At 37.8% G+C, this 24,423-nt stretch overlaps 1 protein-coding gene across 21 annotated transcripts in view; it reads right to left on the bottom strand.

Moving 5' to 3' along the window:
- The window catches only part of TENM2 (teneurin transmembrane protein 2), a 1,518,527-nt gene that overhangs the window by 418,593 nt on the left and 1,075,511 nt on the right, over positions 1 to 24,423 (bottom strand). The window contains exon 1 of one of the 21 annotated variants that reach the window (XM_085591022.1): positions 4,507 to 19,331. The exons of the other annotated variants lie outside the window; for them this stretch is intronic. The gene's annotated coding sequence lies outside the window, so the exon portion shown is untranslated. Of the gene's footprint in view, positions 1 to 4,506; positions 19,332 to 24,423 lie in introns of those variants that run through there. 21 annotated transcript variants of the gene reach the window in all.

Raw genomic sequence — 24,423 nt, forward strand, 5'->3', positions numbered from 1 at the left:
CTGATATTGGTCATCTGAGAAATAATGATTTATTGCTGTTCAGTGCATGCTCACTTACGTGGATACCATTTCCTGCTATGAAATCAAAACAAACTAAGAAGTCCAAACATTAGCATGGTTCCTTCAAGACACTGGGAAATAAATTGAATGCTAATAAATATGTTTACCACAGCTGATTCAGTCCATGTTCAAGAAGTGTAAAACATATAAAACCCCTAATGTTGTCAAGTTAAGCTTGTATTTTTTTTTGTTAATGTCTTTAGAGCTAAGTACCTCTCTGTGAAAAATTAAAGGGAGATTCTATAACATTTATTTTTTCAGAACATTCCTTACGTTGTCTATTACTTCTCTTAATCTCTATTCAAACTTTACTCATTTGAACACAGCTAATTTTGATTTACAGCAAGGCATTCAGACTCTGCCTGTGAAATTTTAAATAATGGTTTAACAGGAGAAAAAAAACCAACAAAAACTAAACCAAACTTTCAAATTTGGCCTTTCAACTTGTGCTTTGAACTATATACACATTTGATGGCTGGATATGAAATGGGAATTAGCATATGCATGAAAAGCAGCCACAATAACATAGAACATAAGAATATGAAGCACTAGACTCCAGAGACTCATCATAAACAGGACTAGATAATTCAAAAGAAAAGTGGAATGCCCCAAAAAAGTAGTATTTAGGGGTTTTTTTTGTAAAGTACTAGAAGGCCTGCTCAATCACAGACTGATTTCCATGAGCAAAGGGTGAAGCACTGCCACTGATCCCTGCAGCAGCTCCTCGGGGACTGCAGCTATGGGGATGAGAGGAGACACACAATTCCTGCTGCCTATCTGCATCTGCTGTCACCACATCTGGCTCCTCCAGCTGCCCCAAAGCATTTAATCAGTAACACCAAGGCTCCTGTTTTAACTAGAACATGCACATTTGGAACTAATAAAACAAGTTTTCCAGAAAAAAGAAAAGCAATGAGAAACCGTGTTGTTTTCAGTCTGTAATGCTATTCCAACCTAAAGTTGGTAGAATTAACAATTCAAAAACTCTACAGTACTGCCAGATGCTGCAGCCAGTTGTTGTTGACTATTTAAAAAAAAAAAAAAGTAATTTTGAACACATCCTGACAGTATGATACTCTTGCAACTTTTTCGTTTCTTAGACTTCCAGCTGGGAATGATAACTGGAAGACATCTGTCCCTATATTCCAAAAATCTGTAAAGGACAAGCTTTTTATCAGACTGGTGACAGCTTTTTGTTGAAAATATAATTTCTCAGTTAATCAATTATCTATCCAATTAGATAGCTTTTTGAATAAATCCATCTTTTCAGAAAAGGGAATGACAACTCCTCAGCCTCCCACTAATATCCTACAAATATCCTAATCAGCTTCCTACAGTCATCCATGCTCTCTGAAGCAAAAGCCTGATTGGGTCTCCTTGTAATTGTGAGCCTAACTTCATCTAATAGCTCTTGCTAAGTAATAAGCTTACCAGATATCACATGAAAATTATGGCACCAAGTTGAATGTATACTTTGTACTGCTCCTGAATGAATATGAATGCCTGTTTAACTTTACTTAGCTCTTGATCCTGATTCCATTCAGCTCGACGAAGAAAAACAGTCCTTGATATTAATGCAGCAGAATCGAGTCAGCAGGCACATTACCCACTCAATTTCTGCAGAATACAGTTAAGAGTATTTAGCTCTAGTTAAATTAATGCCTATGTACTCCTAAAATTGGGTTCAAATATTCGAAATTCAAGAGCCAAATATTACAGGCTGGAAGATGACTCCATTGTGATCCAGCTGTCCTAGAGTTGCTGACAGGTTTGAGTCAGGGTGACCAGATCATTGTGTCACTGAGGTGACAGGTCCTTCCACTGCTCTCACCATGCTGGAGGCTCAGTCTGTCCAGTGCTGGAGGACACGTGGCAAGATGAAAAAAGGACTTTCTGAAGAAGACAGTGACCTCCAGATGATCTCCAGCCCTTCCTCCCAACTAAAATGCTCTGTGGTTCCCTAACACAGGCTTAAGCCCAGGACACCAATTGCCTTTTTAAAGCACAACTAACAAAAAGGATTTACATCGTTCCAGTATGAGGCCACAAATAGAACTGGCTGTTCAAAAGGACCTTTCAAAGCCAGAACTGTGCCTTTTGATATCTGATTTATTTATGCAGTCCTCCATAAAACATAATTGCCTGTGAAGTGCCAAGTGCCTAAAATTTTTACACTTCCACTTGAGATGAGAACAATCAGGCATGGACTTAATTCCACTCACAACTGTATCCCAGGTTACCTACCTTTTCCCCTCCTCAGCTATGATTACACACGTACTTAAGAGAAACTCACAAATGAGGAGACTTTTGACACATATAAAAAACCCTACTTTTCTGGTCTTAGAAAATGGAGTCACATAGAAAAAGCTCTACTTTTCTGGTGAATTTTAAGGCTAAAATGATCATTTTAGCCTTAAAATTCACCAGAAAAGTAGGGTTTAGATGACTGATAAAATGATCATTTTAGTCTTAAAATTTGCCAGAAAAGTAGAGTTTTTTTCTATGTGACTCCATTTAAAATCTTTCAGTGTTTTTTTTATTCAAGAGAAATCTTGCCAAACATCACAGTCAGATGTTGGATACTTGTACTCCATCAGTGTCTTCACTCTCACCAGTCAAACAGCAAAGTCAACCAATTGCTACTTTGTTCCACTTCCTCAAAAGAGATGAACAAAAATTTGCAGTAGTAAGCACAAACCAGAAGCATTTGAATTTTAACTGGAACTAGTAAGGTCAAAATGAGCTGTGCTTACACAGCCAAGTGGAGGAACACAGGGTATGAAATGACATTGGGTGAGTATTCCAAGAGTTAATGGATACCAAGGGGGACACAAATAAATTTATGTTGATATTTTGATGGAGAATTTGAAAGAGATTAGGTTTATGGTATGCTCCTGAGGGAGCCCTGACCAAGATAAGGAGTATGAGCTATGAGACTTCATTTCTGAGAATTACTTAGAAAAAAAATAAAAAAAGCAGCCAGAGAAGTTTTGATGACTGGTATACAGAGACTTATACCTGGCTTGCAGTCCTCGGGGAAGAGTTAAAAAGAGTCCAAGAAATAATGGATTTTCAAGCAAAAATGTGATATATTGAAAACAAGTGAATAGGAAATACAAAGGCAGTAGTGGAAATGAAAGCAGGATGTTTCTGGTGAACCCAGAAATCCAGCAAATTGTAAATAAGACATTTAAACCAGCATGAAGACAGATTCATTGAAGTCCTTGGGATCTAAATGTCATTGTTCTATTTTTAGATGCCTGGTATTTAACACAAAATATGACCTGTAATAATTGATATTTAACTACTATATTCAATTTGTAAACATGATAAAAAGGAAAAGACAAGATGCCTGTTTTATAGCTGTTATGAAGACGGCTTTGCAAGGACAGTGATGAAAATTAGAAGGGTTTAGTCTACCTCCTCTGAGATAGCATACTGTACACATCAGCCCCTCACTGTCTGATTCACTAATTTGCATGAGCACTATAATTGACAGCTTGTTAACAGCTTATTAGGGACTCAGAAGCCCTGTAACAAACACCACACGAAAAACAAAAGTGGACAGAGGCTCGAGCCATAAGTGCTATTTTAATGATCCCAGCTGAAACCTGCAGATCAAACCATGCCTCTTGATTGCAGAAGGAATAATTATGACTGGGGTGGGGCTAGAAAATCAGCAGATAGAGGAATGAGAATACACAAACAACCACACCAGGTCAGACAAATGGTCAGTCTGCCCAGTTCCTTATTTCCAGCAGCAGCGAGCATAGGGATAGCTCCCACACACTCAGCCTCAAGCAATCTGCACCTCTGGGACTGCCTAAGCCAGGAGTGGTGTTTCATGTCTAATAGCCAGTGATGCTTTTTTTTTTTTTTTTTTTTTTTTGCTATGAATTTCTCTAAATACATTTTGAACCTGTGTAAAGTTTGAGCACAATTAAATGGTTCAAAATACCTTGCTATTGCAAATCCTCATGTAGATATTATCCTAGTGCTCATTTCTGGGGGTAAAAGAAACAAACCAATTAATATGTAAGCTGCAACTCCTATTTTCTTGAACTTCTAAACAAAATGTAGTTACAACATGGCGTTACCTCAGCCCACGATGGAAAATGTCTATTAGCATGAATTGCAACATATCACATGAAAGACAATAAAAGCATCATAACACACAGAGAAAGCTATTTGTATTTTCTGGTGAGGGACTACAGAGCTACTGAATGTTGTCCTTACTTATCTTAGGATGAAAGCCTTATTATAAGCTCATTTCAGTTGAACAAATCTCTCTGGGCTCCCTGCTGAGCAAGGCATTTAAACTTTAAAGCTAAAGGCATTCATTTTGCTTTGCTGACAGTGAAAACCTTCCTGCACAAGCTCCACGATGCACATGGAAGCTTTTAGATCGCTCGGTGGCAGAATGCATTAAGGCATTTAGCTGCTTACCGCGTCTCTCTGCAGTGCACGGACATCAAAGGCATTCATTTCCACGGGCAGCAAGAGTGGACTCTTCAGAGCAACTATCATCAGCCCGCTCAGGTTTAAGTGCTCTTTAGGTTCCAAATACAGAGCACGGGGACAAAATATCCTGGGCAATATTTTTTCAGAGCATCCTGAACTCGCTGTTATTTCTGCGGAGTGTTTAGCGCCGTGGTCCAGGCACTGGACAGTTGAGAGGCTCTTTGCTGGGTCATGGCACCTGAAATCCATCAGCAGGGAGCCTGTCACAGCTTCCTGAGGTGCACTGCCCGTATTCCAAACAGCTTCTACTACCAAAGCTCATTTTTGTTTTCTTTCTAAACAAAATAATGTTTTGCTCTTTCCTAGATGGTGATCTCTGTCTATGAACAGTTGCTGCCAAACACAAATACTCCAAAGTCTGACTACACACTACAAAAAGGACCAAGCACTTCTGCATGCACACTCAGAAGCAACATCCTAAAAGGTTATCTGCCTTTATACTGGGTCAATCAGAGATCAGAACCAAAGTTTAATCACTTCAGTTCAACCAAGTGTAACATGACCCCAAATCAAACACCCTAACTGTAAAAAGTCCCTGCAATACAAAGCAGGGCAAATAAAAAGTAAAATCTATTTCATCTCTGGCCTCTCTTCGATTTTACTTAGCTTAAATTCTAGCTTACACTCACTAGCACCCACTGAAACCAACAGCAGCCTGCAAGGGCAACTTTTGATCATCTATTCTCAGAAGCTGCTTCTATAGTAACACCAAGAAAAGTATTTTAAAATAATGATGATGTAAATTTGACAAAAAGAACAACGTAAAAGAAATATTACCTTCTCTGTTATACTGTGGTATGGGGGGAAGGGGTTCTTTTTGTTTGTTTGGTTTGTTTTTTTGTTGGCTGGTTAGAGTTTTTTCCAACACTCAGAACTTACCGTTGCAAATAAGCATGAGAGTTATTAAGTAGTAATTGTTATGAATACATAGATCAGGAAGATTAGGAAATGATTACATGACTGCAGTGTTTGTTACAGAGACTGCATGCAGGTAACAGTACAAAGCTCACAAAATGCAAAAATAAAGCATGAGACCAAGCCAAAATGTCACTGAAATATGGGATGATCAATATCTGAAGAGTTAAATTCAGTAATTATGGAAATATTACCTTACCAGACTATGGTAATAGATGACGAAGGAAAAGGCAAAACACAAACCAAAACCCCAGCAACCACATTATCAGTATTACAACTTCAAGGAAGCTTCTGTACAGGTCAGTCCATACAGATACAGAGACCTAACAACACATTTGTTGCTTGAAAAATACCTTTATCTAGGTCTAGAAAATAAAGTACTTAAGCTATTAACATTTAAATTTTTGAGTATTTGAGATATTTTACTTTGAAGTCAAGGGACTACTTGCTTAAACTGAGGAACTGTAGAAATGGTTTTCCTGCTTAACACCAACATTAACAGCAGCATTTAACTATTTATTAATAGTTGGACTTCTACCAGTAAAATAACAAAATTCTTTTCTTTTTATTGAAAAGAGTGGTGAGACCATTATTTTTCTGAATGTATTACTGCTACATGTTTCACTTAGTGTATTAACTCTGAAAAATTAATAAAACTCAAACACAAGATTATAAATTAATTAATAATTAAATTAAGAGAGAAAATTTTAAGCAGAAGGAAAAATCCATTCTTCATTAAAAAAAAAAGAAATAAGGACCGGGCATCAACTGTGGTAGAAAAGACTCAAACACTAAGAGAAACTTTCTAATGAAAAAGAAAGCAAAGCAGAGGAAGAGAGGAGTGGAATTGATCAGATCATGTGTAGAAACTGTTATGTCATACCCATGGACCCAAGTAACCTTTAGAGGTCAGCCTCAGACTGCAGCTAGAAAATGTTTCTATAATAAAAATTGGAACGTGAAATTATTTTATGAAAATTAAAAATTGCATTTCCTCCCAAAGCTTAAAATAACATGTGCTAAAGCAAATCTGCTGGAGCAGACACAAGGACAGAAGCAGTCCTGCTCTCAGGGCAGCAGGCAGCAAACAGAGCAGTCTGAAGCATCATCTCCAGCACCTACGGACCAGGAAGAGGCCCCAGGAGGGATCAACACTTGTTAGTAACCACCACAGTAGTGGTTTCCTGTAAGATTAAGAATTACATCCTATCATTTAACTACTAAAAACCTATTTCATTTTTTCCTTTTCTTTACAAAAGTTTAAACTGACATAACCAATATTAAGAAAAATGACAACACTCCACTTTATAAAGTTTAACAAGAATTTTAGTCTGATGTTCAGCAAAGATTACAGATCCATAGTGCTACTGATAAATAATTTATTAGGCTCACAAAAAGAATGAGTTGGCTACACAATCTGCTGTCTTTTGTCTTAGTCCACTTGCTTTTACACTCAGGCTCTGCCTGTTACTAAAATATATTTGTGTAATTGGGTTTAATGATTAAGAATATTACAGAGAGAGCCAACCTACAATAATGTGAAAATGGCAAGATTTTAAATTTAAATTCCAAGTGTCCAGCTACTAAGCAGGGGCAAGCTGAAAAGAGTGGAAATTGCTACAGCATTGGCCCTGAGTCAACTCTTATATGCTGATTACCTATTGCAACTACCAGTAATTTTGATGTTGTTTGGCAATCTTTATTTTACATACAAATACTTGCATAAAGGCAAAATAAGGCATTTTAAATAGCTTCAAATCAGTTGCAAGAATAAAACCCAGCTGTATTTACTGTCCTCCTAAAAAGGCCCTACTGCTGCTGTACCAAAATTTGTGGTGCTCCATAACTACTGAAATTGTGATACAAGATCGCATTCACTTTTACCTGACCCTAAGCAACACTATTTTCTACAACCGTAAAGGAACCACACTATTACATATACTATGCACTATCATAGTATAATCTAAAAAGAACTGGCACAGCTACAATAAAATCATCCTTTTTTGAAGCTTGTTCTTTGTAAATTATCCAAATGCTAGCAGTTGAGGAGAGCCTTTAGTTTCTTTTCACGTTGGCACTGTAAACCCCCTCTTGTTCAAGACTCACATATCCCTCAACTTCTGTCAAAAGCAAGAACAAATTTCCTAACCAAAACTGAAAAGTCCTTGGCTTTTCAAATGACTATAAATTGCATGGCTAAGTGCATATGGCCACAGGGCTGTCACAGTTACTTTTCCTGACAATTCATCATAGCATACTAATTCTGTAATATCATTACTGTGTCTCTTCTCACTGTACTGATCCAGCCAGTTAATTTAATCAACTAATAATAGATTCAGAAATGGATGCAAAGGGCCCTAGCACTTCAAATTATATTACTAGAGATGCACAGCAGTGAAAACAATGTATTCTATACTTGCCATTAAATATAACCCCAGTAAGGTATATTCTTTAAGGATGTTGGAGATTTTCCTTTAAAAGGGAAAGAAAAATATTTCTACAGATTTAGAAAAGGTTCTTTCACAAGATTAAAAAAGCAGTTTATTTCACACTAAGCATAACTTAAAATTACATTCCATTAATTTGAAGAAAAAGATTATAACCAACAACTTAATCAATTATCATAATTACAGGTGAGTTTCAAGGTAAAAAAAAAACCACTGCAGGAAAGAAATACCCATCTGCAGGGGAAGCTAGAAGTGTGTGATTAACAGCAAAGTGAGCCATTCAAAAATGGACAATTAATTTTATTAAATTTTAATCTTCTCTGAAAATGTCAATGATGATTAAAACATTATTCTCCAACACCTCAGACCATTTTGCATGTCATGAAGACTAATACTTAAACTTTGCAGGATAAAAAAAAAGTAACCCAAAATGTAAGCAAGACTAGAACGCCACTGCATCCAATTTGTCTTGTAAAACATTCACAATCAACGTAGCACCCTGTGAATGTTTTGAATGTGGAACACGGATTTGGAGCTGGTATCTGCTCACTTCAGCTACGAAATGCACACACCCCAAAGGGCACAACCTGCCAGAGGCCACAGGCTGAACATGGTAGTAGCCACATTTCATACAATTAATCCAAAACACACAAATGTGTGTGTGCACAGCTGGAGCGAACACACAGACCTGTATGTCCTACAGGGTTGAAGTCCTTCAGACCAAGGTGTTTTTGCTGTCCTGCTCTCACAGGCTGGTGAGCAGCACTCTCACACGAGGCACCAAGGGCAGAACTCAGCACAGCTCCTGCCTGCTCCCGCTCCCAGCGCAGCCCAGGCACCACGCTCACCTGGAGCTTCTGGCTGAGCTGCCTCAAGTCCCCTTTGCATTAAAAAGGACAAGGATACCATTCTGGATATAGTGCATTGTGAGAAAATCATGTTCAAAAGACCCAATTTCAACTCCCACACAAAATTTTCTACTTAAGACTAAATCTAGAGGAAATGTCAATGTCAATTCAATTTAAGTTTTGGGGACCTTAGACTAAAGTCAACTCTCTACTTGCTGAGCCAGTTTATGTATTGGGGTCTAAAATATGGCAAAATGTGTGTTTCCTGATGTAAATAGAGGTAATTTTGGCAAAACTCAGTGAGTAAGGCTGATAGAGATTTATAGACTTACACTCTGGCCATGATTCAGGAAGGCAAATGTTTAACATTTTAAAGGCAATTAGAGGCCTCCAAAATGCAATTAATCTTCTGTACCTGCCAAAGTACCCTCCCTGAAATAAGGGTGCCTGAATTCAGACTTACATTAAGTCCAGACTAAATACATATTTCTTAAAACACATTATGCAGAGTTCACCGTGTACCCTCCCTTTCAGGTGTCCAACGTCATTTGTTACTAAGAGTGATTCCAATTATGCCAACCCAGCCTAAAAGCAAGGCATCTGCTTGAGTACCATAATCTAACAAAACAAATAATTTTCCTTTCATCAATATACAACAGCTTTGTTCATTACTGGGAAACGTTAGGTGGTGAAGTATTGAGTGCTATGCATTTTACGCTTAAATCAATGTACTGTCTTGCAGTTATGCCACCTAATGTGTTTTTAAGCCATGCGCTACAGAAATCAATGTGGTTCTTATTTGATATTCAGTGTTAAGTTCAGCCTCATAAATTTAGAATTGCACTCTGTTATTTTGATGGTTATGTATTAACCATGTCCTGTAAGTTTTATGATTTTATATTCAGCCGTGCAGTAAATCACACCAGTTATACACAAATGGCATGTGCTGAATTTACTTTTACTGTCTGTTCTAAAAGAGAAAGTAAAGGATGATTCATTTGACCTATTGGGGAAGAAAAATACAGTATATCAGATAAAATTCAGAAGGTGTATCAGTAGAAAAATTAGGCTCCATATAATTTAACCGTGTCTTTTTTGAGACAAACTGATTTGCAGCAGATGAATGTGTTTGACATACTTAATCTTACCAATATTTTACATGGGAATGGGCACACAACAGTGATCATTCTCTGGAACATATCTAGCAGGTGCTATGTTATTGTATAGAAATCTAATGCTACACTGAAATGATTAAAAAAAAAAAAAAGGATATGTATATACAAAACAAAACTCAAACCCCTTTCCAGCAGCTTCTGAAATGCTTTAATAATGGAAAAAAAGAATCTTAATTTTTGTTTAAGTACTCAATTTTTTTTCTTGTATAAGAAGTATAAGATGCCAGAAAACAAGTGTTCTGCAACAGATGCTTTTTTCAAGAGGAAATTTTGGGTTTATTTCTATTTGCAATTTAATGTCTTGCCATGGAATGAACAACAGGTTCCTAGATTGGGTGGAAATATAAAGATTGTTTACTCATTTAATTAAATATAGTGAAACAGTGCAATACCCTTAGTGAGAGAGAAGATTACTGATGCAGCAAAGTTCCTCTGCTGTCTTCCACTTTCTCAGGTCAAATCCTGGAACTAAAATCCTTTCATGTTCCAAGAGCTGGTAAAGACTGGAATGACCATTTAAAACAACGGTGTGCAGCACTGCAACTTAAATTTTTTTCTAATGCCACTAAAGTTTAAAAAAACCTTTTTTTAAGAATCACAGGACAGACTGCGTGCTTCTCCTGACAACAATTCAAATAACATGAAATAATGTGACAGCATCTACAGTGTAGTCCAGGGGAAAAACAAGAAAGCTTTCTTTTAAAACTAGTGGTCTATACACTGGACATTCACATGGATTTCTATCTGGCCAGACCTCAACAGTTCATTGCTAAATCAAATAAAATCATGCTAATTTATGCCCACCCACTGGGCTGGAGTGCCATGATTCCAGAGAAGGAGGAGCTGAGCGCTGCCCACCATTCACCTTGTCTAAGTTTCTGGGAGCCAAATCCTGCACTTTGCAAAGGAAGACATTCAGAACACCTCATTCCACCTATTCTCTTATCATTTTCTCTGCAGAAGGAAAGAAAATCCCCTTCACTCCCAGCACACCTGTCTCAGTGCCAGCACCACAGCCCAGAGCAGCCTTGCCTCAGGGTGCCACTTCAGGCCTTGCACACTGTCTACAATGCTCATTTATGTATCCAAGGTCATTAAAACTCTCTTCTACCACACACAGCAATGCATTATATCCATCTTTTTTAATCTTTGCTTCTCGGTGGGAGAGCTCTCTGCTTTAAAAATCTGCAATGCCTTTTTTTTTTCCCCTCCTTCCTACCATGGGAAAAGATTTCCAGCAGCCATTAGCTACAGCCATTTTCACATCTCATTTTAACAAGCTATAAAAGCAGAACAACATGCCAATTACATGAAATAAATAAAATGAGTGGGTACAAGATGGCTAAGAAAACCTCTTGCACTGCATATATTTGTTAGAGAGTGTATTAGAGTTTCACTAATGCATTTATAATCCTGAAGAACAGTCTGGCACATCTGCATCTCCAGTACAACAGAACGGCAAAGATGATAGAATCCTCAGAGAATTTCTATTTGAAATAATTTTAGATCTGTTTTATGTATACCAAGGAAGCTGCCAGTCAATCTGATCTTCAAACACGCTGAACTCCACAGAGGGAATTCTAGTAAACTGCAGACTGTTCACCTAAATGCATTTATTTCAGCAACATGAAAACTAGTAGCTGTGTTTGGCTAATAATATGTTGCACATTTGGAACTTTGTTAAATACCTTAATTGTGTAGCACAGAATAAGGCAGTTAATTTACACAAAAGGACACAGAGGTGAATTCTATGTCTACATCTTTGAACAAAATAAGTAAATTCACTGAACATATGGCTTATTAAATGTAATAGTTCCTCTCCAAGATGATTCTGATTGCCATGTTTTGAAAGATAGGATTTTTTAAAAAAAATTCTTTTGGATATTTGCCGTTAAGCAGATATGCCATCTGTCTCTCCAAATGAAAAGAAACTCAAGACTTTGATTACTATTTTCCTAACCAAGATTTAGGGTAATGTATTTCTAGTACACTGATTAACTAGATCTGACATCACATCTTGGACCTGTTTATTATTCTTTTTCAAAGAACTACCCACATACGTGCCCAAATGTACTACATGATGTGTGATGAGAGGAGCATAAGGAAGCACTATCACCTCTCGCAGCACTTTCAAACTCTGCTGGTGACACTGTGTTATTCAAACAGGCATCTTGTATTTGCACTCCAGTTTTAAGCATGCAGATGTCTAAAGCATAACATAGTGCTCCAAACTGGACTTGGAATTCCTGTCAGAAAATGCTCACACTAAAAGAAGAGAAAATTAAAAAGGAAGCCACTTGCAAATTTCATTGTAAAAATCTATTGCAAATAGGATGCTTGACTGAGCAGGTCACACAAATTCTGTATATCAAGGGGAAAAGTCTAAGCCTGACAGTATGCCAAATTCTTGTAATTTGCATATTTTATACTTCAGATCCTCAGAAACCCAGCTCATTTTTCCTGTCTAGTTATTTTCTAGGGAAATCTTTTTTGCCAGTAGCCTTCAAGCCCACACAAGCCGTAACTCACCTGTGTCTGAACAAAAACGATTCTTTCCTTCCCCCTGCTAGATGTGCAGATTGTGCATCTACTTCCTAAGTCCCTGAGTGTCTGTTTCAACCCCGGCATGATGCAGGAGAGCAGCCAGGAGCAGCAATCAATGGACTAATGGCCCCTGCTCAGCCCCAGGAGCTGTGGGATAACCCAGCATTGCTGCTGCAGGAGCACTGCACGGGAGGTTCTGCTGCAGAAATCACAGGGAGCCTCAGCTCTGACTCTGGGCACACTGTGTTCAGCACTTCAGAACAGAGCTGAACAAAAATAAACCAGTGATGCACAGGGATGGGCATGGCAGAAATCCACAAGTGGTAAAACAACAAAAAACCAAAACAAAATTAAAAAAACAAACAAACAAATCAGGCTTCAGTACCCAATTCCTATGTATATTACCAAAGTCCTATGACTTATTGCTACAACATTTGCCTGCTGTATCAATCACAGTATTAATCAAAGCACTTTTGAGTGAGAGCTGGACTCCAAACCTAGCCCTGGTTCCTAACCCAACCTATACCCCTCAAACAGCAAAAGCTCTGTGTGGCATTGTCCCTGTGCCCCTGGCCACCATCCCTGTGACACTCCCTTTTCTGGACACCATAGACAGAAATGGGTTATATAAAGGTTGCAAACATTTAACAGAAATGGTTTTTAAAACTGCATTTTAAGCAATTTTTTTTCTTTTGTGCTGGGACAGCCCAGCCAAAGCAGGGGCTGCTGTATCCCTCAGGCAGCTGCCTGCCTTCTGCCAGAGGAGCTGCAGATAACACTGGCACAAGGTACCAACAGCACAGGAACACTTTTTCACATTTTAACTTCACAAGAAGCACCAACAGCAATAAGGCTGAAGCATTTTGCAATGCAGTTCAATGAAGTATGTAAATAATATATAACCCCACAGGGGCCAAAGCAGAGCTGTGATACAGTTGGACAAATAAGACATAGGAAAACGTGTGAGAACCAAAACCTGACAGATAAGAGTTGCAAAACAAGCAGCAAAGACATCCAGAGGAACATGATCAAAAGGAAGATGTGTTATGCTTGGAGGAGACGAGAGCCTTGCTTTTTGGGGAGGAGGAGAAGAACCAGGAAAACACTGAGGAAGGGGGAGCACAGCCCCCACTGACAGCAGCGATGCTCAGGGGCTCCCCAGACACCACCCCAGGTGTGATCCAAGCCCTCAGGTGCTGCCCATGACAGTCCCACGTGAGAGGACACCTGGGTGACCAAGAATCCCTAGGGAACAAAATTACCCTGAGATAATTTTTCTTCCAAATACTTCATTCATTGAAGCAGAACTCAAGCACTTGTTCAACATACAGGAATTTAGCTGTTTAAGCTAAGTTCATGTAAATTTAGCTATTTATTGCTAAAAAGGGCTGCTTGGCAAGGGCTCTGTATTAGCACCTCAGTAACAGCAGCTAAAACACATTTACCTAATGGGATGGAGCTTTCATAGAAACTCTGTACAAAATTATCACAATTCACTTACTGGACTTTATGTTTCAATTAGATAAGAAAGAGTCTATTAAAAAAATTGCCTCTGACATTTTAATGCCTCAGACTTCTGAAAGTCTTTAAAAGATAAGTCAGTATTTTCAGACCATCAGGAAACAGAACCAACTACATCAGGTTTGCAGCCATTTCCCAGACTGGTGAATGCTTTATTGGGCACAAATAAATGGAGTATGGACTACACTCAGGTACCCTGAGCACTGCTGGAGCTGTGCAAGCTTATTCCAGGTTCCAGACCCACAACCATCAGATTTTTGTAGCATTGGCAAACTAGAACTTTCCTTCATTATTACTGATCAATCATAATAATGAAGTTGTTCTCTGATTATTTCTCAAAATCCTTTTTGAAATACCATTAGTATTGTTTCATTAAAGCTTACAGACTTCCAGAACCAAGATTTTAGTTTCCAATTCTTGAAGAATGTTCAAGAATGTTCCTTTGAATGTTGAGATGTACTAAACTTGATTACAATCTATTGTGGTTACAACACAAGCATCATAACAGCTCAGAGAATTGTAAGATTCAGCCTTTCATAAATAAGTAAAATAGATCTTGAAAATTAAATAGACTGTAATAAAAACTATAAATTTAATTACAGTGTATCTTTGTTTTGGGGGTATAGGCATGGCTTAGCTATGAATCTGATGTCAGAATCTCCAATACACTCTCCTTTCCTGCTGCTGGCTTTTCTTGCAGCAGATCTGTTAGAACAGGTTTCACTATGGTTGTATTCTAATACAAAAAATAATCACTAACCAAATTATAAATGCATTCACAACTGTATTTAAAGCATGAATGAGTCATATACATGCTCACATATGAAATCTGAAACAGAAATTATCATAGTGTGAGGTGTTTTGGTCCAGCATTTCTTTTAGATACATATGTCTAGTTGCACTGAAAATCTGTTGGGGTTTTATTAAATAGCATTTTTTTTCACAGTTATAGAGTCAAGTCTGTTAGAATTCCTGTCAGAAATACACAACTTTGGTTCATGCTGATGTATGTTAGCTGATTACTTTCAGCTTTAAGCATAATTTTGGGTTTGTGTTCTTTAGAGGAATCACAGGAAGGCAGAACCAGGAGGGCCTGAGAGGCACCGAAAGCTTCTTTAGAGCCCCTGCCCCACTCTGATTATTATCATGCACAGCAGCCCAGCCCCTCTGCAAACACAGATCTGCTCAACTGGGGTTTGAGCTCATTTCCCTCATCCTGCTCACTCTGATCTGCTCAGGTGCCTCTGCCACAGCTCTGCCTGCTGCTCCACAGCTCTGTGCCTGCACTGATTTCAAAGTCACTCCCTTCCTTCCCTCTCCTTGCGCAAGTTTGTACATCTTTATAATACCTTCTGATTAATTTATCACATAGTAAAGATTTTTAAAAAATCATTATCCTTTTGATCTAAAAATCCTTATATTTCATCTTTAATATGTTCTTTTGAGAGGTTGTTTCTGGAGAACTTGCCACATATGTTCTACTCCTCTGAGACATAACAGCGAAACTCAAGAAATACTTCAAATCATATCTAAAATGGTTTGAAAAGATTTTGTTTGTAGAAAAAAAGCAACATTGCTTTCAAGCTATGAAAAAAATATAGTATATTGCAGTACATATGGCACAAGAAAACTAACAAAAAGGAAATATATGAAACCAATATTTGAAAGAGTGTCAAAATTTATCACCACAGAAGTTATCTGAAGCATTTTTAACATTCCATTACTTCATGAACTAGACTCAAATAAGGAGGGACAAAAGTCAGGAAAAGAAAAATATTGATTTCTTCAGATCATTTTTCTAAGATGATCATTATTTCTGTAAAATGATTTGCTCCTCCATTTGTTTTAAGCCATGCAAAGAATTCATCAGATGGAGAGAGAGAGAATAACCTTCACTTTGCACATTAATACTGTAATATTCTGCTTTATAAAGAGTGCTTTTAAGCCATCACGTGTCAAATGAGACTAGGAGATTATCTGGAACCACATTAATGTCTTAAGCTCAAGGCACTATGTTACATTAGAAAAAATGTAGGAAAGTGGAATAAATTATCTTTCAGACAAAGACAGGTAAATGCCATAATATTTTTACCAGGATTGAAAATGATGGGAGAAAAAGATGGTGAAAAGCATCAGTTAAAAAAAAAAAAAAACAAACTAGAAAAAAACCTTTAATACAAAAATATCAGAGAACTGACCAAAGCCAGAAAAAGCACAGTGATGCCTGCTCTACCTCCTTTACTCTTCACTATGTAGAATTGTTTATCTTCATGATGCTGACTGTGAAGTCCTCAGAATTCTGTCCAAATCCTCCCCGTCAGCTCCAGCCTTCAAGCTGAAGTACTGCAGTACTGGCTGTTCCCAGAGAGTTTTCTCAGGGTCTTTAGCAAAACAGCTGGACTGATGATAACACAGAAAACACTGATTATCAATGTCTGCCTGCTGTGGTTATAGGTCAGTCTCCTAACATTTATCACAGGTCTCATTATATTTTTTCCTTAAAAAAAACCCCAAACCCCCCACATAACTGTAATCACACTAGGCTGCCTTCATTTGTCCTGCTACCTAGAAAAGTAAAATGCAATTAATTAATTCAAACCACATAAAAAATGTGAAAACATATGGGAAATTCTGCTTTAAATGAATAGAAACCTTCATTTGGAAAGATTAGATGGCACTCTGTCACCCACAAGAGCTGGGCTCCATTATGTACAGAGTGTCCTTATTCCTGTGAAGGACATTTAGCCCACAAATAGAGAGCCTTCAGGGGACAGGACAGGGAGTCCTGATTGAGACAGAGGACATACTTGGAGTGTGATTCAAGCCCAAAATTTAGGACTAAACTGAATATGCATACCCATCTTCAAATACTCTCAGGGAAGTCAAATTATAGGTTAAGAAATAAAGTATCTGAAAGAATTAAATCTGGCTAAGTATCACAACAGAAGTGGTCTTGAAATATGCAGTAATTTTCCAGAAAATTAGAACTGGCAAATGAATATAGATGATTGAGACTCAAGGAGCCTTTGAGAAGCTGCCCAGGGATATATTGACAGGACTGGGCACATAAGGATTATTATTTCACTATTTAATACTGAAAATGTAGAGAACTCTGTGAAAGAAGGAAACTAACTGATTTACATACATTATTAGCTTCAGAAATGCAGCTTGGAAAGTTTGCTATACTGAAAATTTGCTATAAAAAAGGCTTTAAAGTGATCCAGAATTTATATAGAGATAAAGTTTCAGAACTTATTCTCTGAATTGCTCTGGGTTGCTTTTAAGAGCAGCACACCCAGCACACGTGGTGAGCAGTTGGTTTGGATGGCAGATTCCTGGTGCTCCATTGGCTGCCCCAAACCTGGAACCTCTTTGGACTCCTCTTTCCTTTGCCCCTCTGGTCAGAGTCCCAACCTTGACCTAATCCTCCGGTGTACTTTCTGTTCACTGAACAAAACTGATCAGAAACTTTTTAACACAAGAGTCAGTGATGTCCTGTTTCACTGAGCAAAGAAATTTAAATAGGAAAAAGAATAAAAGAACTACAAAAGACAAACTCCAGTCACTTAAGCAATTACAGCCATCCCTTGTTTTGTCCATATCCACGCTGTGTAATATAGCTGGAGGGTATAGCATTATGTAGGAGGTATAAATAGCACACGCCTCCTTAAAATAATTCCCTTCCTAAAGAAAACTAGAAAGAGGAGTAACTTCTCTGTAATTCATCTCATTTCAAGTTTACTAAATATAAGTGTTCTGTGGAAAACTGATAAACCTATTTATCTAGTGCCACTCAAGTTAAAAAACAAAATAAATTCCCCCAGGAATCACGATTACTCATTCTTACAACTCAGCATCTCAGGAAACAGAAGCTATATTTTCACTCTTGAATGCTAATTTGATGTTGAGAAAAGTCCCTTAACCATTTGTGTGAAAAAATCCAACTGCTACCTCTCAATATTTCTGAATGACAGTCATGGCTCTGAGCAAACAAATGATGCTCACACATTGTGCCTTGCCTACAGGCATGTTGCTGTAATGGAGTGATATGCCTTTTTACAAGATGGTATCTCAGTTTCAATAGGGCAAACATGGCAAGGAAGTTTTGGTTTCCATGGGCTCCTTGGACTTTCAGGCAAATACAATTTCACCCACTCAGTGATGATCTTCTCCCATCAGCAACATGCTACTGAAAAGCCTGAATGACTTGAACAGTCAGCAGTTCCTGAGATATTTATAACAACTTCAGAAACCACAAAAGTCATCCTTCCCACTGAATAGCTGCTCAGCTGCAAGAGAAATGATATTTGAATGCACTCAATAATACTAGCATGCTTCTTAATAAAATGAAAACTAAAAAACTATCAAAGTGTCTTCTTCCATCTCAGCCTGTAGGAAATCAAGCTTGCTAAGTTCATATTTTTATTTAATTTACCCAGATTGCTGCATTATGTATTTGGGAGCCCAGAGAAAATATCAAAGGACAGAAGGTATGAATATGGGTTTGTACTGCATCTAAATACAGTCTGATATGCTCTGAGGATGAACTGTACTTGTGATACATTCTAGGAATCAACTCTGTTTCTTAGAGTCCAGCTTGTGTAAATCTCTCTTTCAGACCTGAGCACAGATGGAAAATCACTGTGCAAGCACAGACTAATGAACAAATAGCACATACAAGCCTCAGGACCTTACACATGTTCAATGTTAGGGCAGGTGCCTCCAGGAGCCAGCATGGAATACACTAGCAACTTTGCAAGTAACTACACCTCCTTCTGGAACTTTAATTCACAAATAAAACTCCCTCTTCCTCTGACACTGGTGTTGTTCTGCTGCACAGTACTAAGCATCCAGAAATTTGTGGTTATTTTCAGGGTAAGAAATGAGATTGTACACCACTACAGTGTAAGTGGTGTTGATGAAATGTAAGAAACCCAAATGGACACCAGGAAAACAGCCCTGTTTTAGCACTGGGTTGTTTCAACTACTGTTTCAATCTACACATAGCTCTTTTGCCAGTTTTCTCCATAAGGCCACTTTTTGCCATTTCTTTACACAACTAAAAGGAGTGGTATCATATAGAAGCAATGTCTTTCCCAAAAGTCAGTGGGTTTAGCACATGAACATGGAAGATCACAGTAATGGCACCCTCTGATGAAAAAGAGAAGCACAAAATGGGGGTCAATTATTTAGGCTGGGAAAAACATTTAAAACTACTTCACATAAATCTCTTACATGGACAGGAGTCCCACTTCAAGCTGAAAAATGTAGGGAGTTAGCTTTAAGAACAATGATAACAAGCCTTTGAAAAGGAAAAGACAAGTTCTTCAAGGTACTTCCATCTCCCCAGTATCATCACATTTTTCTTTTATGGGTTTAGCCTAATCTGATTTTCTTTAACCACGAGAGAGACAAAATATAAATTGAAAAAATAGTCCTCTACTTTTACCAGAGATAGTGTTTCTTGTTCACAGATGGTCAAGATTTCAGCATGGTCTCTGTGGTGCTACCAACAGCTTTTGAGGTGTTGAAGAGCTTTGATGAGAGGTCTGCGAGCCAAAGACTGAACAGGCAAGTGGACAAACAGCTGCTCATAAGAAACCTCTCACTTGATTTGAGAGGCAGAGCTTCAGTCCTCCTGAATCATTGCCAATCATCCCCTGAGCTTCTTACAGGAAGAGTGTAGGAAAGAGAGTCAGCAATTTCAAATGCTACAGAGAGGCTGAACAAATAGATAAAAGTACTTCCCTTATCACTGCCAAGGAAGGAGAGTGTCATAGAACTTGTAAAAGCTTAAATTAAGCAGAAAGTTGTCTGTAGCCTGTGTGAAATATAAAGAAATTAAAAGCAAAGAAAAAAGTTAATTTTCAGGTTGCTCCTATAGTTTCTGTCAGAAGTCATTCAATTCTGCTTCTGCAAAAAGTCACAAAAGAACATTTTACTGATAAAAAACACCCAAACAAAAAACCCCAAACAGCACCACCAAAATTAGGCTTATTAATTAGATTTTCTCTCATTTGACCTAAGGAATGGAACTTAGAAGCATGTTTTATAACTTGCTACCTAAGAATTAAGTGAAAAAAGTTTAATAAAAGAGAGCAAAAGATGAATAATATCTTTCAAAACTCATTAGTTATGGGATAATTCAGTTTTCAAAAAGCTCTATTTAGTCTAATATATACATATGAAACTTTTCCTATCCATTTTCCTTCTGAAGGGGAATTCTATCCTACCTGAGTAGAACATGACACTTCAACATCACATTAACAATCAATTCAAACCCATTGCCTTCGACAAGCTGACAGATTCCTTGAAAAGAACAGTGAGCAGAGTGTAAACACAAAGCACATCCCACGAAATATTTAGAAAATGAAATGACACTTAAACAGCCACCTACGTGCCACTTTACACATGTGACAGTAGGCATTCACTGCAGCACCTGAGCTGATTGGCCAGACTCAGGCTGAGCTTTATAAATGAAGTATTGGCTAGAAAAAGCAGTGTGTACCTTGATGTAATTATGCGCTAATCAGTGAAGTATGCAAGTATTTGTAATTAGGGAGATTATTAATAGTGAGATACCATACGTGAGGAAAGGTACCAGTCTCTGGTGTGACTAAGTTAGAAGAAGCTTTTGGTAAAATTTCTCATTTTGAAAGGCAAGACAAAATACATTCAGAGTATGGATTCCCATGATCTGTGCTTCAGTTTATAAGGGAAAAGTAAAATGCTTAGGTTTTGTTTCACTTTATTAAATTTAGTTATACACCAAGTACAGACAAACCTGCAAACCTTCCTGCAAAGGTTTTATCATTCATCAGCCACACACAATGCATTTAGCACCAAGCTGGATTGACTTTATCAGGCACAGATCTCTTTTATAGAAAAGAATAAAAAGGCATTATTCTAACTCAGTTATGGTTTGAACAAAGGCGCTGCTGCTTGCTTACCTAGGTGACCTATATCATCTAAGTTTTCTTTTATAAAACTAATAATTGACAAACTGAATAATGTGCTGTAATGGAGTTCTTGTTAAACAGTTTCATCATTTCTCTACTAGATGGAAAGGCTCATGATTAAATAATAATTGAAAAATCTTGTGGTTATTTTGAGAGGTTTTTTTTTAAAAAACTCTCCATGTTGTGACCTTCACACAGTGATGTAGATACAGCTGCAGGCAAAAGCTCTTTCCTTAGGATTCAGGAAAAAGGAAGATCCCAACTAACCTCAGCAGTTTATGAACCCAGCTGCTGCAGTATTTTCCTGATAGCCTTAATTCATCAGCCCATATTTCTGTTTTCCTCAGTTTCCTGGCTAAATATTGGACTTCAATTCCTTGGTCTCAATTCCTGTTTGCCTTATAAAACTTGATTATGAGGGGGGCATTCATATTATCCAAAAAAAAACACCATGAAGAGAGAGACTGCAAACAAAATACAGCTTCAGCAGGCCCTTGAATGGGATATGGACAAAAAGCCCAATGATTCTGTGCCAGAGCAGGGCACAGAATGTGGGACTGGAGTCGCCCCAGAGGCAATGGAAAATTTTCCAGGTGCTGAAGCCCTGACTGAAATGAATAGGGGAGAACAGTACGGACATTCATGGTGTAAGACCTCACCTCACCATATCCAGGGGGACTTTTTGGTTTCGTTTGGGGTTTTTGTGGGCTTGTGTTGGATTTTCTGCTTGTTTGTTTTAACATTCCATCCATTCCCCCTGCAATCATGAGTGCTAAAAACATCAGTATCTCTAGGAGGATGAAACCTAAGATCCTGATGTACATCTCCCAGGTCAACACTGATCTGAATGGAAAATCTAACAGCTGCCCAAGTGCTGAATGTCAGCTATGAGCACCTGAATGTCAAGATGGCATTTGGGTTTGCTCTTTTAGGCCACCAAGGCAGAGCTCCATTCTTAATTTCTAGAATATCATCAAGCACTTTGTTCCAGATAGTATTTATCGAGCTTTTTCAATATATACCAGACAGTGTAGCAGCAATTCATCACACCATCCTGACAAGCTATACTGCAGTCTTACTGGGTTATATTAAAATTGCAACAAATGTTTAAGTTTTTAATACTGTTATTTCATATTCCTGTCTTACACAAGGCTTTAAAGTTTACCAGTACTACATATCCACTTTTTGTCCTTAACCCCATCATCTAGACTCTCCCTGCACTGAATACATAAGCCATTTACCTGGACCAAATTGAGTTTATGTGTAGTTAAGTCTTTAAAAGTCATTCCTGCTAGTCAATTCCCTCATTAGGAAACCACTTCCTATCAGAAGTGCCCTCAGGTTTTGAGAGCACATCAAAATTGGATCCACTTAAGCAACTGAGCTTTGATACTGCGCTTAATGACTTTCTAAATTTGTCATTTACAAAGTACTTTACAAGCCTTCCTGAAGAAGAGCTGAAGTCTGCCCGTGCAGGAGCTCACCTCCCCAGCTCTCCTCCTTCAGGAGCCTCGGTGATGTATGACGTGTGTGATGCCATTTTCTGAGTGGATGACATTTCATTTCAATCCCAGCATTTCCTTGGGACCATCTGGCCACTTTCTCAGCGAGGAACAGATCGCACAACTGTGACAGCTCTTCCTTCTCCTCTCTCAGATCTGTGCCTCCTGTTGTTCCCCAGCTACCTGGGTCACTCTGGGAGAGAAACAGCCACAACATTCCCAGACAGCTTTCCCTACAGAAACCAGCTCTCCACTATATGCAAGTCTGCATCTTCCCTGCTGTTCCTTGTACCAAAATATCGATATTTTATCCCAAAATTATGAAGGCATATTATATTTCCCACACACAGGCAGTTGATGATGACACAGACCTGCTCCAACTGCATCACCACTATTTAAACATCCCCTTTTAAGAAGGTAAGTGTTTCCTGTTGGTGAAAGTGAATATTTCTTGGTGGGGAACTTTTAGCAAGTAATCCTAATCTCCCACTTGTTTAACCCAAACAGAATTCTGGGACCAACAACATAAAAATCTTTTACTTTCTACTCCCTTACAACTCAGACACATTAGCATGCATACAACAAACCCAAAATAGTCTCAAGAGTAGAACCACAGTGTTGCTATAATCTTTCCTGCAAATTATGAAGTGTGAAATAGAAAGCTGAAAAAAAAATTAAAAAATGAAATATTGATAACAACATGTCAAATTTACAACAGTAAAAGTAAGAAAATAAACTCCCTGGCTGTCATCTGTCTGATGCCTTTTTGTAAACTCCTGTGATGCAATAACATCTTTTCTATCGTAATTCCAAGTTTGCTATTCAGCAACATCCCAGGAAAAGCTCAGATTATATGCTCATAAAATTGAAACAATGGTACACTGGGAGGTCAGTTTGAATTATGAGGTGGGATTATGTTTTGATTTTAAGATTTACAGATGCATTTGAGAAGTTACTGTAGGAAATTGCCATTGAAAACTTCACAGCAGGGAAAAATAGAAAAAAAATATTATTTGCCTGATTTTTCATAAGATTCAATCAGAAGTACAACACAAATACAGTTTTTCATCTTTTACCTTATAATTTTTCCAACTTTGTTTTCTTTTTTCATGGAACTCTTTCATTTAGTAAGTGATATGCACATAAGGTATTGTTTGATACTCAACTTTTAATTGCTACAATAAAAAGCACCACCAAAGCAATATAGAAAAAATAATAAAAGTCACTGCCACCAGTACATCTAGAATAGCAAACACTGATGGATATTGAACCTGAAAATATCAGTGCAGCACATTATCTATTCCATTATATACAATAATGGTACTAGCAGAGAAAGTGTCAAGGGAACAACTATGTACCAAAAAAACCCAAAAGTCACCAACACCATTTGTAGATTTTTCTCTTTCGCAGCAGGATCTAGATTCACATCAAACTGAAAACCCTCCTTCTGGGTTCACTTTGAGCCAACGAGTTCATTTCAGCACTCAAACCAAGATTTGCCCTGAGTTTACATCCTATGTTCCATCCTCCTTTCCTCTACCTAAGATTACCTTTTCTCTTCTCTGTTATTGGTCTGTTCTGCTGTTCACTCCCATCTGCCTTATGTCACTTGAATTTCACTGCTTTCCTAACAGCCTGTAACTGGTCATTCAACAACAGTGAAGCCAGAAAAAGAGAAAATTGCAGATCTGTTGCAAAAAGATTCTGTATATAAATGCTACTTAATTATGATCATTCTGTTTTTCATGTATTTTTAAACTGAAAGTTACCTTATTTTACAATGTTTTATATTTTTCAGAAGAACATGATTTTCAGTTCAACTTTAAAGAAAAAAAAAAAACATAAAAAAAGCAACCCTGAAAGAGTAGTTACTTCAAGGTCACTACCTAAACATGACCAACCCCTATGCTTTACTCTGGAAATAGAAATAC

This window comes from Lonchura striata, chromosome 13 (genome assembly GCF_050655825.1).
Source record: "Lonchura striata isolate lonStrDom1 chromosome 13, ASM5065582v1, whole genome shotgun sequence".
NCBI lineage: Eukaryota > Metazoa > Chordata > Aves > Passeriformes > Estrildidae > Lonchura > Lonchura striata.